Genomic DNA, 12,138 nt, shown 5'->3' with positions numbered 1-12,138 from the left:
ATATCATAGTCCAATTGGGTTTAAAAACGCCAAACAACAACAACATAACAAATTACACATTCTCGCAAGCAAGTAATTACCCACCCTAGCCAATATCTACACAGACATTATGTAAGTGTCAGGGAATGATTGAAACAGTAAACGGGAGGGGGGTGTGAACCGGTGATTTTTATTCGGAATCGTGACATTGAGAAAACGAAGCCTACTAGACAGAGTATTGAGTACAATGGTTGCCCATGGGCGTTGGCCAAACCCAGAGAGCAAACAAGTGGACTAGGTCCGGTGTATATGCCCGAGTCTGTCTAATTCTATCTCTAAGATTATCTCTGAGTCTATATCTCTGACGGTATCTGAGTCTGCCCTGTCTTTTTATAAGTTAAATCACGTGATCCAAATTGATACATCACATGACTCAAAACACCTTTTATGACAGGGCAGTGATTTAATACATCCGCATAAGTTTCCCGAAAATACATTGAATAAAAGTACATCGAATAACAATAAAAAAGTGATTTTAGCACCTCCACATCGTGGTGAAATGCTTTACAGGCTGATTTGTCGCAGGTGATAATGTTTTACGAATTATATTATTACACGTGGTGCCACACACTGTCAGCTGCCCTTCTACCACATACTTGCTAAAAGCGACACGGATATTGTTTTAGAAACCACGCTTGTTGATAGCAATGTGAAGATACGCTTGATATTGTTTCAGTACAAGCGTCACCCGTGGGAATTCCGTACAAGCGATATGACATGTAAGTTTCACTTAGTTGGTAACCATTGAAACTTATCGCCACATTTCCTTGAATTTAAACTTTATACAAAGATGAAGTTTTTGATACGATGTCTCTGCTTATCTGCGTTTTCCTCGGTGAATGTTGGTTTAGCAGCAGGGAGATGAAATGAGCTTCGCCCCTTCATTTCATTCGACCTTACGGTTGACTCGACAACAGAGCTGTTCATTTCAACGACATTAATTGCCTACCACCACCACCAATGTCATTTTGATGTACAACTTGCTATTTGTAAAAGAAACATGATAATAATTTAGAATCATAAATTCATACTAAATACCAGCTATTTTTGCATTTAAGTTGGCACCTGCAATAACAAGAGTTTAAACCTCCATATCCTGACATGGTCAGTGATAGGTATCCTGATTGGCACCCTCGCCGACGGATTACTTTGCGTCTGAGTGAATCAGTCGGTGAGGGCGCAATGACTATTCCCACAATAATTTTGTACAAAAATTGTATTTTATACACACGTTGTATACTAGTACACCGCATGACACGCTATGCTCAGACTTCATGTTGAACACGACGTAGTACGAGGAACGTGGCACGAGGAATATTTCCATAGCCGATAAAAAAAATACTGGCGTAAACAATGTTAGGATCACCATATTATTATTTTTTTAATGTTGAACATAAATAATGTACTAATTTAAAACCATTATTGTATATATTTGTATTCAGTATTAACAAAGCTTTCTTTATATCTCAAATAAAAACATATAATGAGAAAATTGTAAATTGTGACTGACAGTTACTTATATTGTCTTTTATTATTATTTTTTTGTAAAAACTATTTTTCTTGTTTATCTAGTCACATGACTTCACGACGTCACAATTCCATGGTCAATCGCATGATTTAATTTTTAACAACGGTTGATAAAGGAGCAGTCTGCGCGACGTCATATTAACCACACAAAAATCTGACTGAATTAGAACCAATCTCAAATTTTCGTTAAATTATGTGTAAACTAACTAATAAGAAATGATACCCCCGATTAATTTTAGAAATATATAGGCGTGCATCCATTTATGATACATATATTTATTATTAATCTTATATAGCTGTCTGTTTTCCTTGGACTGTATCTGGATTACGCTTCATTAAGTTGAAGTCCTTCCCCAAAAACCTTTAAATTCATTGCACATACATGTGGATTGATTTGCTTATTTTTCACTTATACGCGTACGATAACGCAACGCATGTGCAGTGGTTTTGTGTAAGTAAAACAAACAATTTCACCTTGGAATAGGATTTACATGATTTATTTACAACTGTTTTGTAACACACACACAATGACGGAAATTTACATACAGATCGTATCTCAGTCAAACTCATCTCCGACTTGACATTAAACTTGGTATGCACACAAATCATTTTCTCCTGTATGTCGATTGCAGTACATAAACCACTCGTGTTCCAGTTCAGTGTTTGTTGATTTATATACTCCGTACTCGTCACGTGATCACGGTAACTACGTATACATTTGTTAAAATATAACAAGTAGAATAACGTGAATAATCTGGAACTTTTTAAAAACTGTTAACAGTATAATAAATAACGCTCAGGCTACAATACGTATAGTGCAGGTTGAATACCGTCCACATTTTTTAACATTTTACTGTATTTTTCTATAATATCGGACCGAGTGGACATTGTTCATTGGCAGGTCTTAAAGCGGGAGGGTCGTCACCTGCGCATGCGCGAGTATTGAGTCTCAAGCGACGATAACAACACACGCTAAAAACGCAAAGGCTCATCGGTAGACGCTTGTTTGTAAACAATGACACGCTATGGCCATCTGACGCATGCGCAGGTGACGAAAAGTTGACTTCAAAGGGAGTATACAAGTATAATGTTGACGCTAGTCATTAACGGTCAGTACATATTCTGTATTGTAAGATTAGCATTGTAGTAATATTTTCGTTTGATTATGGAAAATTGATTATCGAATCTGAATAGAGTCACGATTACGTCGAGCTGTGCATGTGAATGAAATATCCATGTCCCGAATCAATTGGTACAGTTTGCGATCTGAGAAACACTGAGGAATGATACTCAGAAACGAGAAATCAACTCATTTGTAGGCAGGCAAGTGTAAACAACATTAAATATCATATAGTCTTGGCATTTATACATATATTGATATAATCATTATTGTGACAGAATCCATGTCTTGTCCCACGTTATTTCTAAAAATAACTAGACTTAGAAATCAATTGTTATGTTCGTGACTAGTAGCTTGCGTACCTGGAGCACATTCTGCGCATGTGCATGAGTGCTCCCTCTCACTAAACACTCCTGTAAAAAAACGAATATCATTATTAAATTACGTTTAATCAATAAAATCTAAATATTATAAAATTCAAAACCATAATTGATTATTACCTTAAGGCCAGTAACTCATCTTCCCGTAAAATGGGTGTCTTCTCCACGACTTCTGAGTTCGAGGGGTCGGTTCGTTGATGTTCCTCATCAGTGCCCTCATCCCGGTGAGGGCGCTCAGCACCTTTCCTCTTGTTAACACTTTTTTGCATATCTTGTTTAGCTCTGGCTCTTCTGAGACTGCAATTAGAATGGTATAAGAATGTGGTGAGTCTCCAAATTACTGTGACTGCGGGGCAGTTAAAAAGGCATGGACGTCACGTCTCGCTGTGTTTGATTTGCGACGTATTTCAGACCACTAGAGGGCGTATGCAGTGAGTGCGAAACGCACGAAGTGATTGTTTGTTTGTCTGAACCGACACATCTAGAAAAAATAAAATTTCAAGTTATTTTGCATGTCACTACCATAAATATATTATATGAATACCTGACACATCAGTACGTCTTTACACATAGAAATCATATGGTCTATGGTTTACTCGTGTACATAAGCTCACGCCTGATACACCAGGACACAAACACAAACAAACTCATGGTTTAACACTTGGCCACCCAAAACTGATATTTGTAATTTTGTCCCCATCCATCCAATAAGTAAATGCCTCAAATTACTCCGTATTGTTAGATTGTTATTACTTTATGACACCACACTAAAATTTGACGACCAAGTTGAAAAAGACCGACAGTCAACCAATTTGTCACCTTAATTTATACAAATATTAACAATCTATGTTTAACACACACCAGACAAAAGACAAAACATTCGAGATACATTTCTCACGGATGAACTATGACCTAAATACTTAATTATCTCATATGATAAGTGAAAGTATATGTACAAAATGTAATATCGATTTCAACGATTTATCCTTGTGTCTGAATTTGAAAACATGAAGATGTAATCCTCTTTAGACTGGCCTAGCTGTGGTGATTTTTTCAGTTAAATTAGAATAATAATAAAAAATGTGCGGTGAACGCGAAACCACCATTTCGTGATTTCGCGGTTACTGAGGGACATGCGTTAACACCCATATAGCTGTGGCTTGATATTCGTAATGTAATGTAATGTTATAACTGATTTGTTGTCTTTCAAATACTGGTTGTATAGTATCCATTTACATAACTGCTATGTAAATATGGTAGAAATGTGTTCATCTATTCGTGAGGGTAAATATTAGCATACACACTTTTACAAGATTTACATACAAATTATTATATCACCTCTATTTTTGCAACATTTTGGTGGTGTTGTTAGGTTTGTTTTGCAAAATCGTATAATTTGAAGCGGGGTGGGGGTCGTAACCCGCACATGCGTCAGGTGATCATAGCGTGTCATTTTTTTTTACAAACAAGCGTCTACCCATGAGCTTTTGCGTTCTTAGTGTGTGTTATCATCGCTTGTGACTCAATTCCCGCGCGTGCGCAGGTGACGAGCTTCTCGCTTTGATTTTACAATGAAAAACCTCCATTCTGCCACCTCACGTCAACATCAGCTGCAGCGTTATGACTGATATTAAACAATCGTAGCAGTTTATTTTGACTAGTCAGCAGACGACACCTGGTCACTTACGTTTCTAGTCAGACGAAAAAGATTTCAATGGATTGAGTTGTCATGTTATCGATTGTTCATTCTGCGTAACAGCAACAAAACATACCACCACGTGTTCTCTAGACGGAGTGGCCTGGATGTCTGATTTTATGTGTGATCATGGATTATTTTCCCGCACGTGCCCTGTAAGCGTCTCTAGGTAGCTGACCATTTTTTTAGGTTGAAATGAACAGATTGATTTTAGAGCCAACGTATCCCACATAAAATTACATACATCACTATCTATGTAAAAATCCTTTAAAAAAACGGGTGGCTCAGGTCTCCTTCTCCGGGTGACGGGCAAAATCCCGGGGAGAAAAATTCCCGAGAACAACTTGAAACTCGGCAAGACAAAATACGGGGGGGGGGGTATCACTCGCCATATACACTGTTAGGCGATTAGACAATCAAATGAGTGACATATACAGCGTGCGTGCATATATATATATATATATATATATATATATATATAGCTACTAAGCCACACACACATACACCATCAATCAATCTCTGACTTATTATTCACCAACCGCGTGATTTGAAAGACAGACAAAAAGCAGTTAGAAGTATTACAAAATATTAACCTAATATTAACAAAATATAAATATATATATATATATATCCCTGGGATTTTGTTCAACATTCGTCCTTTCCAGCCACTATTTTTCTAACATAAAAGCCGGTAGTCCGACCGCATTGTGTTCGACATATGGGTTCTATACATCGCCTATAACATACATAGTTTGTATATTTACATAAAATGTGAACACATGCTGCAACCTACCCTAGAACAGTAAACAAATACCTGAAATTATTGAAGTCGATACAAGAGATCGCCAACATTGTGTGGCATGTATGACGTTGACCAAACTTATCGGAGTTATATAAATGACAATATTATTTTTCTAATATTTGCTTTAATCTGTCGTGTTCTGCGCAGTTACATTGAACGACGAGTTGTATAGAATGAACGAAACCCCCATAACTGATTCAATGCCCAAAAGCGCGTTAAATTTTGCCAAACGGTACATAAAGGATCTTTTAAAATCATGGGGTTGGCTGGAAGAGTAACACCTGGCATGATTTTTTTTCGTAATATCTAAGCTTGCAATTTCTCCCAAGAAATCTACCAGCCAGCCATCTTTGAGTTCAAATGGCCCTGGTCACGGTTGTCTATGAAATGCAAAACAAGTAACCATAATCATCACAATCACAATGTTTTCGAGGTTTCTCTAAATAAACTTACAAACTGACAGTATGTCCGGTTTGTATCACTTAAGTATATAAAACTCAAAATTGGTGTTCATAGCTAATAATACACGTATATTATATGCCACCTTTCCTCAATTGTGGCGATATATTGTGGGGAGACTACTTAGGTACCTGATCGGTCTCAGCCATGTGCTTTGGGCTATGTGACATTCCCTTGGGGAATTGTAACTCTAACTTTAAATAAGAGTTAACCGAACTCAAAGTTACGGACAACATAGTTTTTTTTTTTAAAGTTCAAATTTAGTAACTCGAATTTTAATTATCAGTTAACTGAACTTTAAATTACGGGACAAATACAACGTTAAACAAAAATAAAAATATATGTTGCCCGTAACTCGAACTTAGTCGAACATCCAGTTACAATTTGGGCGTGATTTCGCAAAAGTGGGCGTGTTTCTAAAATATTCTAGTAAGCGTGATCATTTTTGTAACTCGATGTCCGTAACTCGAACGATTCAGCATCATTCTATTGTTGACACAGTCTACAATGGATTTTACTTTGATACGTAAATGTGGTTTCTTTTCATGAAAATTTATGATTTTCTTTTTTATCCATCTTTTATCGCTGGAATGAATGTCGCCTACGTGCTCATTAATATTAAGACATCCCTTTCATGGAAGTATACCTTAACAGCGTTTTGAAATATATATAGTATATATGAGAAAAATAATAATGCATATTTAGAAGTACGCGTTCGCCCCTACACACGATTTGACCGAGTAAACACCTATATACAAACATACATCCATACAAATTCGATTCATTAGGTATTACATATGTTACCGCTACACTGCGTGTAACAACTTGCACACAACAATCGTTACTATGGAGTTTGAATATCTCGTACATAATTAAATACATTGGCGGCTATCCCATGGTGACGCAACGTGACATATATCGAATTTAATTGAATTTGGATCAACTATGATGATATGTGTTATTTATTCTTTAAAAAAAACAGATGTGTACGTCAACTGAAATTATAATAATTGCAAATATATCTAACCTCCAGCTGCACTCGTTCCTATTCATAGACAATTTAGACAATACTTAATTTAAATCCCGCTGTCAAATGTAATTATTTTATGAAGACATTTAATAAATGAACCGTCTGGCATTCTAAAGAAGACAGTTGCAGTATAGTCGTATATGTTCAAGCTAGGATTTCAATATGCCCTGTTAGCATATACCGTCATGATATGGGTTATTTGCGATGAAATTATCATCGTTAAGAGTCTTCCTGGATATGCATGATGTACTACCGGTAGTATGTCTATTTTGAAGTCTGAATACTCAATTTGATACAAAATAACACGGAGACATAAATAAACATTACGATGAAAGATACAGGTTACATGGATGTATTCTATTGGTATAGTGAACAGCTGTAGCACCGTGCTGTATTACTGTGTTAATCACAATGCTCCGTGACACCTTCTGACTTTCAGCAATGTCTGACTGACAGACACTGCAGAATCATACTGACGTGTATCGCGTCTCCTGACGAGGTCAGATACTATTTATTCATTATATTATTTGAGGGGATATTTTCAGGCATTTAGCAGTGACTCCTGTCAACACTTCTGCGTCACATTCTTAGGCCTAATGGGAGTAAAACTACTATGTCTCTATTTTCAAATGAGATATGCTTATGATAAAAGTCCAAAAACGTAGGTATTTCGCAATGTGTGAATGTAGTACACGTGGAATATAAAGTAATTTTTCTCAAACTATAATAAACACTGTAATTTGGCAACTTATAAATATTCATGATCTAACAGGACCAATCATATATACCAAATAAACAAAAAAACGGTACCTTGATCTAGATAGGCAGAGTTGAGAGTGCCTGTCAGGTTGACCGTTTAGTTAACCTTGATTTCGAATCCTGTCTTTTCGGGGTCTTCTTAGCACATTAACTGTCATATATATGATGTCATATCGTCTACAGTAGGGCATTAAGTGTATATAACGCCCTGCAACGGAGCATTCTGATTGGTCAACAAACCGCTGAGTGAGTTTTAATTGTAGTATGTAATAAGAAATAAAGCTTTTAAGAGAAACTGAGACATCTATTTTACAAGTTGACAGTTAGGAACATTGGTATTGTATCTTTGTGAACATACAACTATTAACAGACCTGTTGCTCATTAACGTTGAAACTAGTTGCGAGCGATTTCGCGTTGTTTGAATATGTTACGTATACAGTAGCTGTACATATTAAAGTGTCTCCACAACATTAACGTATTGATTGAAATACAGTTATTATATTCCGCCGTGCAAAACAAAATTAAATTTAAAAAAACAGCTGTCGTACGTTGATACCATTTATTATAAATATATACGAGACTGTGGTGTAGAACTGAAATATGCTCACCTCCTATGAAACAATACGGCATACAGGCACATTATGGTGATAACCCAACGGTCACAGTGAAGTCACAGAGTGTTGAGTGTGTTAATTAATAGTTCAGATAGTACGTGCAGCAACGCAGGATATATTCAATATGTAGATATTATGGCGGGCACGTGATAGTATTCTTCTTGTTAAACCTGGAGTAATGCGGAGATCAAAAAGGACTCTCTCGGCTACAGCCACCATGACATTAGGGTACACATGATCCAAGCTTCATTGGGTAATGTAATAGTGTAATAAATTGCACATATGGAATTGACTATTATCATCATAGGGGCCGAAGGTCATATTCCAATCTATTTCGCGTTTGTATGGAATGTTCTTTTCTATGCCGCCCGTCAAACGTTTCTGAAATAGTGTGTTGTGTATCGTGCATACGCGTGGGTTTCATTAAATTGTTTATTTATCCGGAAAAGTGTTTTATTTAGGTCCGATCAGGGTCCGATTGACCCCCCCCCCCCCGGTGTAGTGTGGTGTTTTTGTTTATGAAAGTCGAACAGTCGTTCGTAGCAAGTTGATACTTACAAACAATTTTTAATGCGACTGAAATTGTGGAAGGTTTTATGGAATATAAACACATACGAACCATTTGAAATGTTATGAAACGACTACATGGGATTGGGGAACATTCTGGGTTGTCATGGAAAACGTGGACAGAAGAGATTTTGCGATACAGCCTTTCACAAAATGTTTGTTTTATTCTGTACAATAATACAAATATTGACCCCAGCCTTGGCCGAACTTGGCCAATCGAGTTCTTTTTCTATATTATATCTTACTCCTATCTTGATATGCTGCAAAAATAGCAATGAAACAAATTCCTTGTACATTTCTGTGTTTTGCCGTATGATGGCGCTATATAGAGAATATAAATAGTGAATCCTGTCATCTGAAATAGATGTAAATTTTTTAGTCAGTAACTTTCTTGGCAATTAATTTGTCCTAAGACACGAGGTCGTGTGGTATGTTTATTGTTATATACACATACCAGAGTTTTACTTGGCCAGCAGTTTTTAACGTAATAAAAGTGGTCTCTTCATTATAATTTTTGTTTTCACCTCATCCAAGTCTTATCGGCGGAATTGTCATCTGGATTATCATTAATATTATGAAATCTCTTTTATTGAATTATACCACACAGCGAATTGAAATATATTCTAAAGCGGAAATTTTATAATATACATTCACGCGTAATCACCTATACACAAACATACATTCACACAAATGGAAAATTCGATCCATTATAATATTACGTATGTTGCAGCTACATTGCGTGTAACAACTTGCACAGAACAATCATGTCTATGTAGTTACTATGGAGTGTGAGATTCTCGCACATAATTACATACATTGGCGGCTACGTGATATGATACTATCGAATTTAATTCAATTTTGTTCGTCGATGATAATATGTGTTATTTATTATCCAAAACCAGACGTGTACCACAGCTATTCATGGACAATTTAGACAATACTTAATTTAAATCCCGCTGTCGAATGTAGTTATTTTATGAAGACATTTAATAAAGACGCCGTCTGGTATTCTAGATACTAGTAAGACAGTTGCAGTATAGTCGTTTATATTCAAGCTAGGATTTCAATATGCCCTGTTAGTATATACCGCCATGATATGGGTTATTTGCGATGAAATTATCATCGTTAGAAGTCTTTCTGGATATGCATGATGTACTACCGGTAGTATGTCTATTTTGAAGTTTGAATACTCAATGTGATACAAAATAACACGGAGACATAAATAAACATTATAAAGAAAGATGCAGGCTACATGGATATATTTTATTGGTATAGTGGACAATTAATAATACCATTTAGATGTGTTTATATGTTAAAGAAAAAACAAACAGCTGTACGCCATGCTGTATCGCTGTGTCAACAATTTGTGTGTGTTGATTATAATGACAGTCGATCTCTGACGTTCAGCAATGTCTGACCTACAGACATTGTCACATCTTACTGACGTGTGACATACGAACGCCCAAATCCCCCTGTACACACACACACACACACTGCTTCACTAAAGTTGGTTATACCATGGGTGATATGCAAGTAGGTGTCGTTAACAACAATTAAATATTACTACTATTTCCATAGTTTCCCGGACGTAGTTTATATTGGTCGGAAAACTGCACTTGCGTATGCCGTAATACCAGCAACTCAATAAAGTTATTTTTTTATTTAAAGTTTATTATAGATGAAATACGGCTTTTAGAGTTACTATGCCATCCGTTGAATATATTAACAGTTAGGAAAATTAAGAATTGTATCTTTGTGAACTATAACTATTAACTTTCCCCATCGTCGTCAAAACTACTTGCGTGCGATGATTACACGTTGCTTATGTTACATTTACAGTAGCTGTACATATTAAAGTGTCTCCACAACATTAACGTATTGATTGAAATACAGTTATTATATTCCGCCGTGCAAAACAAAATTAAATTTAAAAAAACAGCTGTCGTACGTTGATACCATTTATTATAAATATATACGAGACTGTGGTGTAAAACTGAAATATGCTCACCTCCTATGAAACAATACGGCATACAGGCACATTATGGCGATAACCCTACGGTCACAGTGGAGTCACAGAGTTTTGAGTTTGTTAATTAAGACTCAGGCTGGTACGTGTAACAATGCAGGATAATTCACTATGTGGATATTACGGCTAGTAGGTGATAATATATTTTGTCCAAAACGAATACGACTAAACGGGGGTCTCTGCTACAGCCACATTCTCCCTGGATTCTGGACTCTCATTCAATATTCTCAGAAAAGCAGTCAGTTTCGAAGTGTCTAATCAAGAGTTGCCCAGATCGACAGGTAATCGTTACATGTCAACTAGTCTAACAGCTGACGTATTGAAATACGCCCTCATACATCGCATTTCAGATGAAAACGTGGTGAAACAAAACTAAACTTATTGTTTACGTTTACATAGAGTAAATTACATATGTAACTACATTTGAACGATACGAACGCTGATAGGCTAATTGATGGTATGGGACTATTACGGTTCTCGTGCACCCAAATATACATGGAACAATGTAACAAATTACATATATGGAATTTGTGGAGTGAGATTAGTGCCAAAGACCCAACACATAATATAAAAATATTAAAATAATGTAAAAGTGACCTAATAATAAAACAAGGTGAAATGGTCAAATAATGACATAATAAAATGTAAATAATGTACAAATGAAAAAAATAATAATCCAACAATAATCGAAAAAGTTTTAATAATGAAATAAAAATATAAATATGACAAAAGAGCGTCATAATAATGAAAACACATTATTACTGTGATGGGTTATGAGGTATCCCTCCTTATTTTGGGTTTGTGTATTCTCTTCATTGTGCCAATTCTAAAAAAATGTAAACGGGAAAGCATATTATATATTAATAAAAAATACACCTATTTCAACACAATACATGGCTTTTTGTGTATGTTCGTGGCGTGACCCAGTGATCTAGCATATAGTGTCACACAGAGAAAAGATATTGTCAGTTCCCATATAATGATGCTTTCTATCATTTGTCCTTTTTATTGTATAAGTTTACTCTGATCTTTAAGTTTTTATTTTCTGAATTATCTTTCCAATTTGGGTACAATTGAAACCAAATACTTTCGATTTTAATATCAAACCATGTGTGCAG

General features: G+C 35.8%; 1 long non-coding RNA gene across 2 annotated transcripts; it reads right to left on the bottom strand.

Moving 5' to 3' along the window:
* Positions 1-2,047: 2,047 nt before the first annotated feature.
* Positions 2,048-8,673, bottom strand: LOC144359443 (uncharacterized). Of its 2 annotated transcripts, XR_013422017.1 has the most exons (4): positions 8,422-8,673; positions 3,187-3,363; positions 3,049-3,099; positions 2,048-2,272 (listed from the first exon to the last, which is right to left on the bottom strand). It is a non-coding gene; the product is annotated as an uncharacterized LOC144359443 (long non-coding RNA). The 2 variants fall into 2 exon arrangements; XR_013422016.1 differs by having other exon boundaries at positions 2,048-3,099.
* Between the last annotated feature and the right edge of the window lie 3,465 nt (positions 8,674-12,138).

The sequence above is a fragment of the Saccoglossus kowalevskii genome, chromosome 1 (genome assembly GCF_978046115.1).
Source record: "Saccoglossus kowalevskii chromosome 1, keSacKowa6.1, whole genome shotgun sequence".
Taxonomy (NCBI): Eukaryota; Metazoa; Hemichordata; class Enteropneusta; family Harrimaniidae; genus Saccoglossus; species Saccoglossus kowalevskii.
The sequence above is the reverse complement of the archived record's forward strand: the minus strand, read 5'-3'. Positions and strand labels throughout refer to the sequence as shown.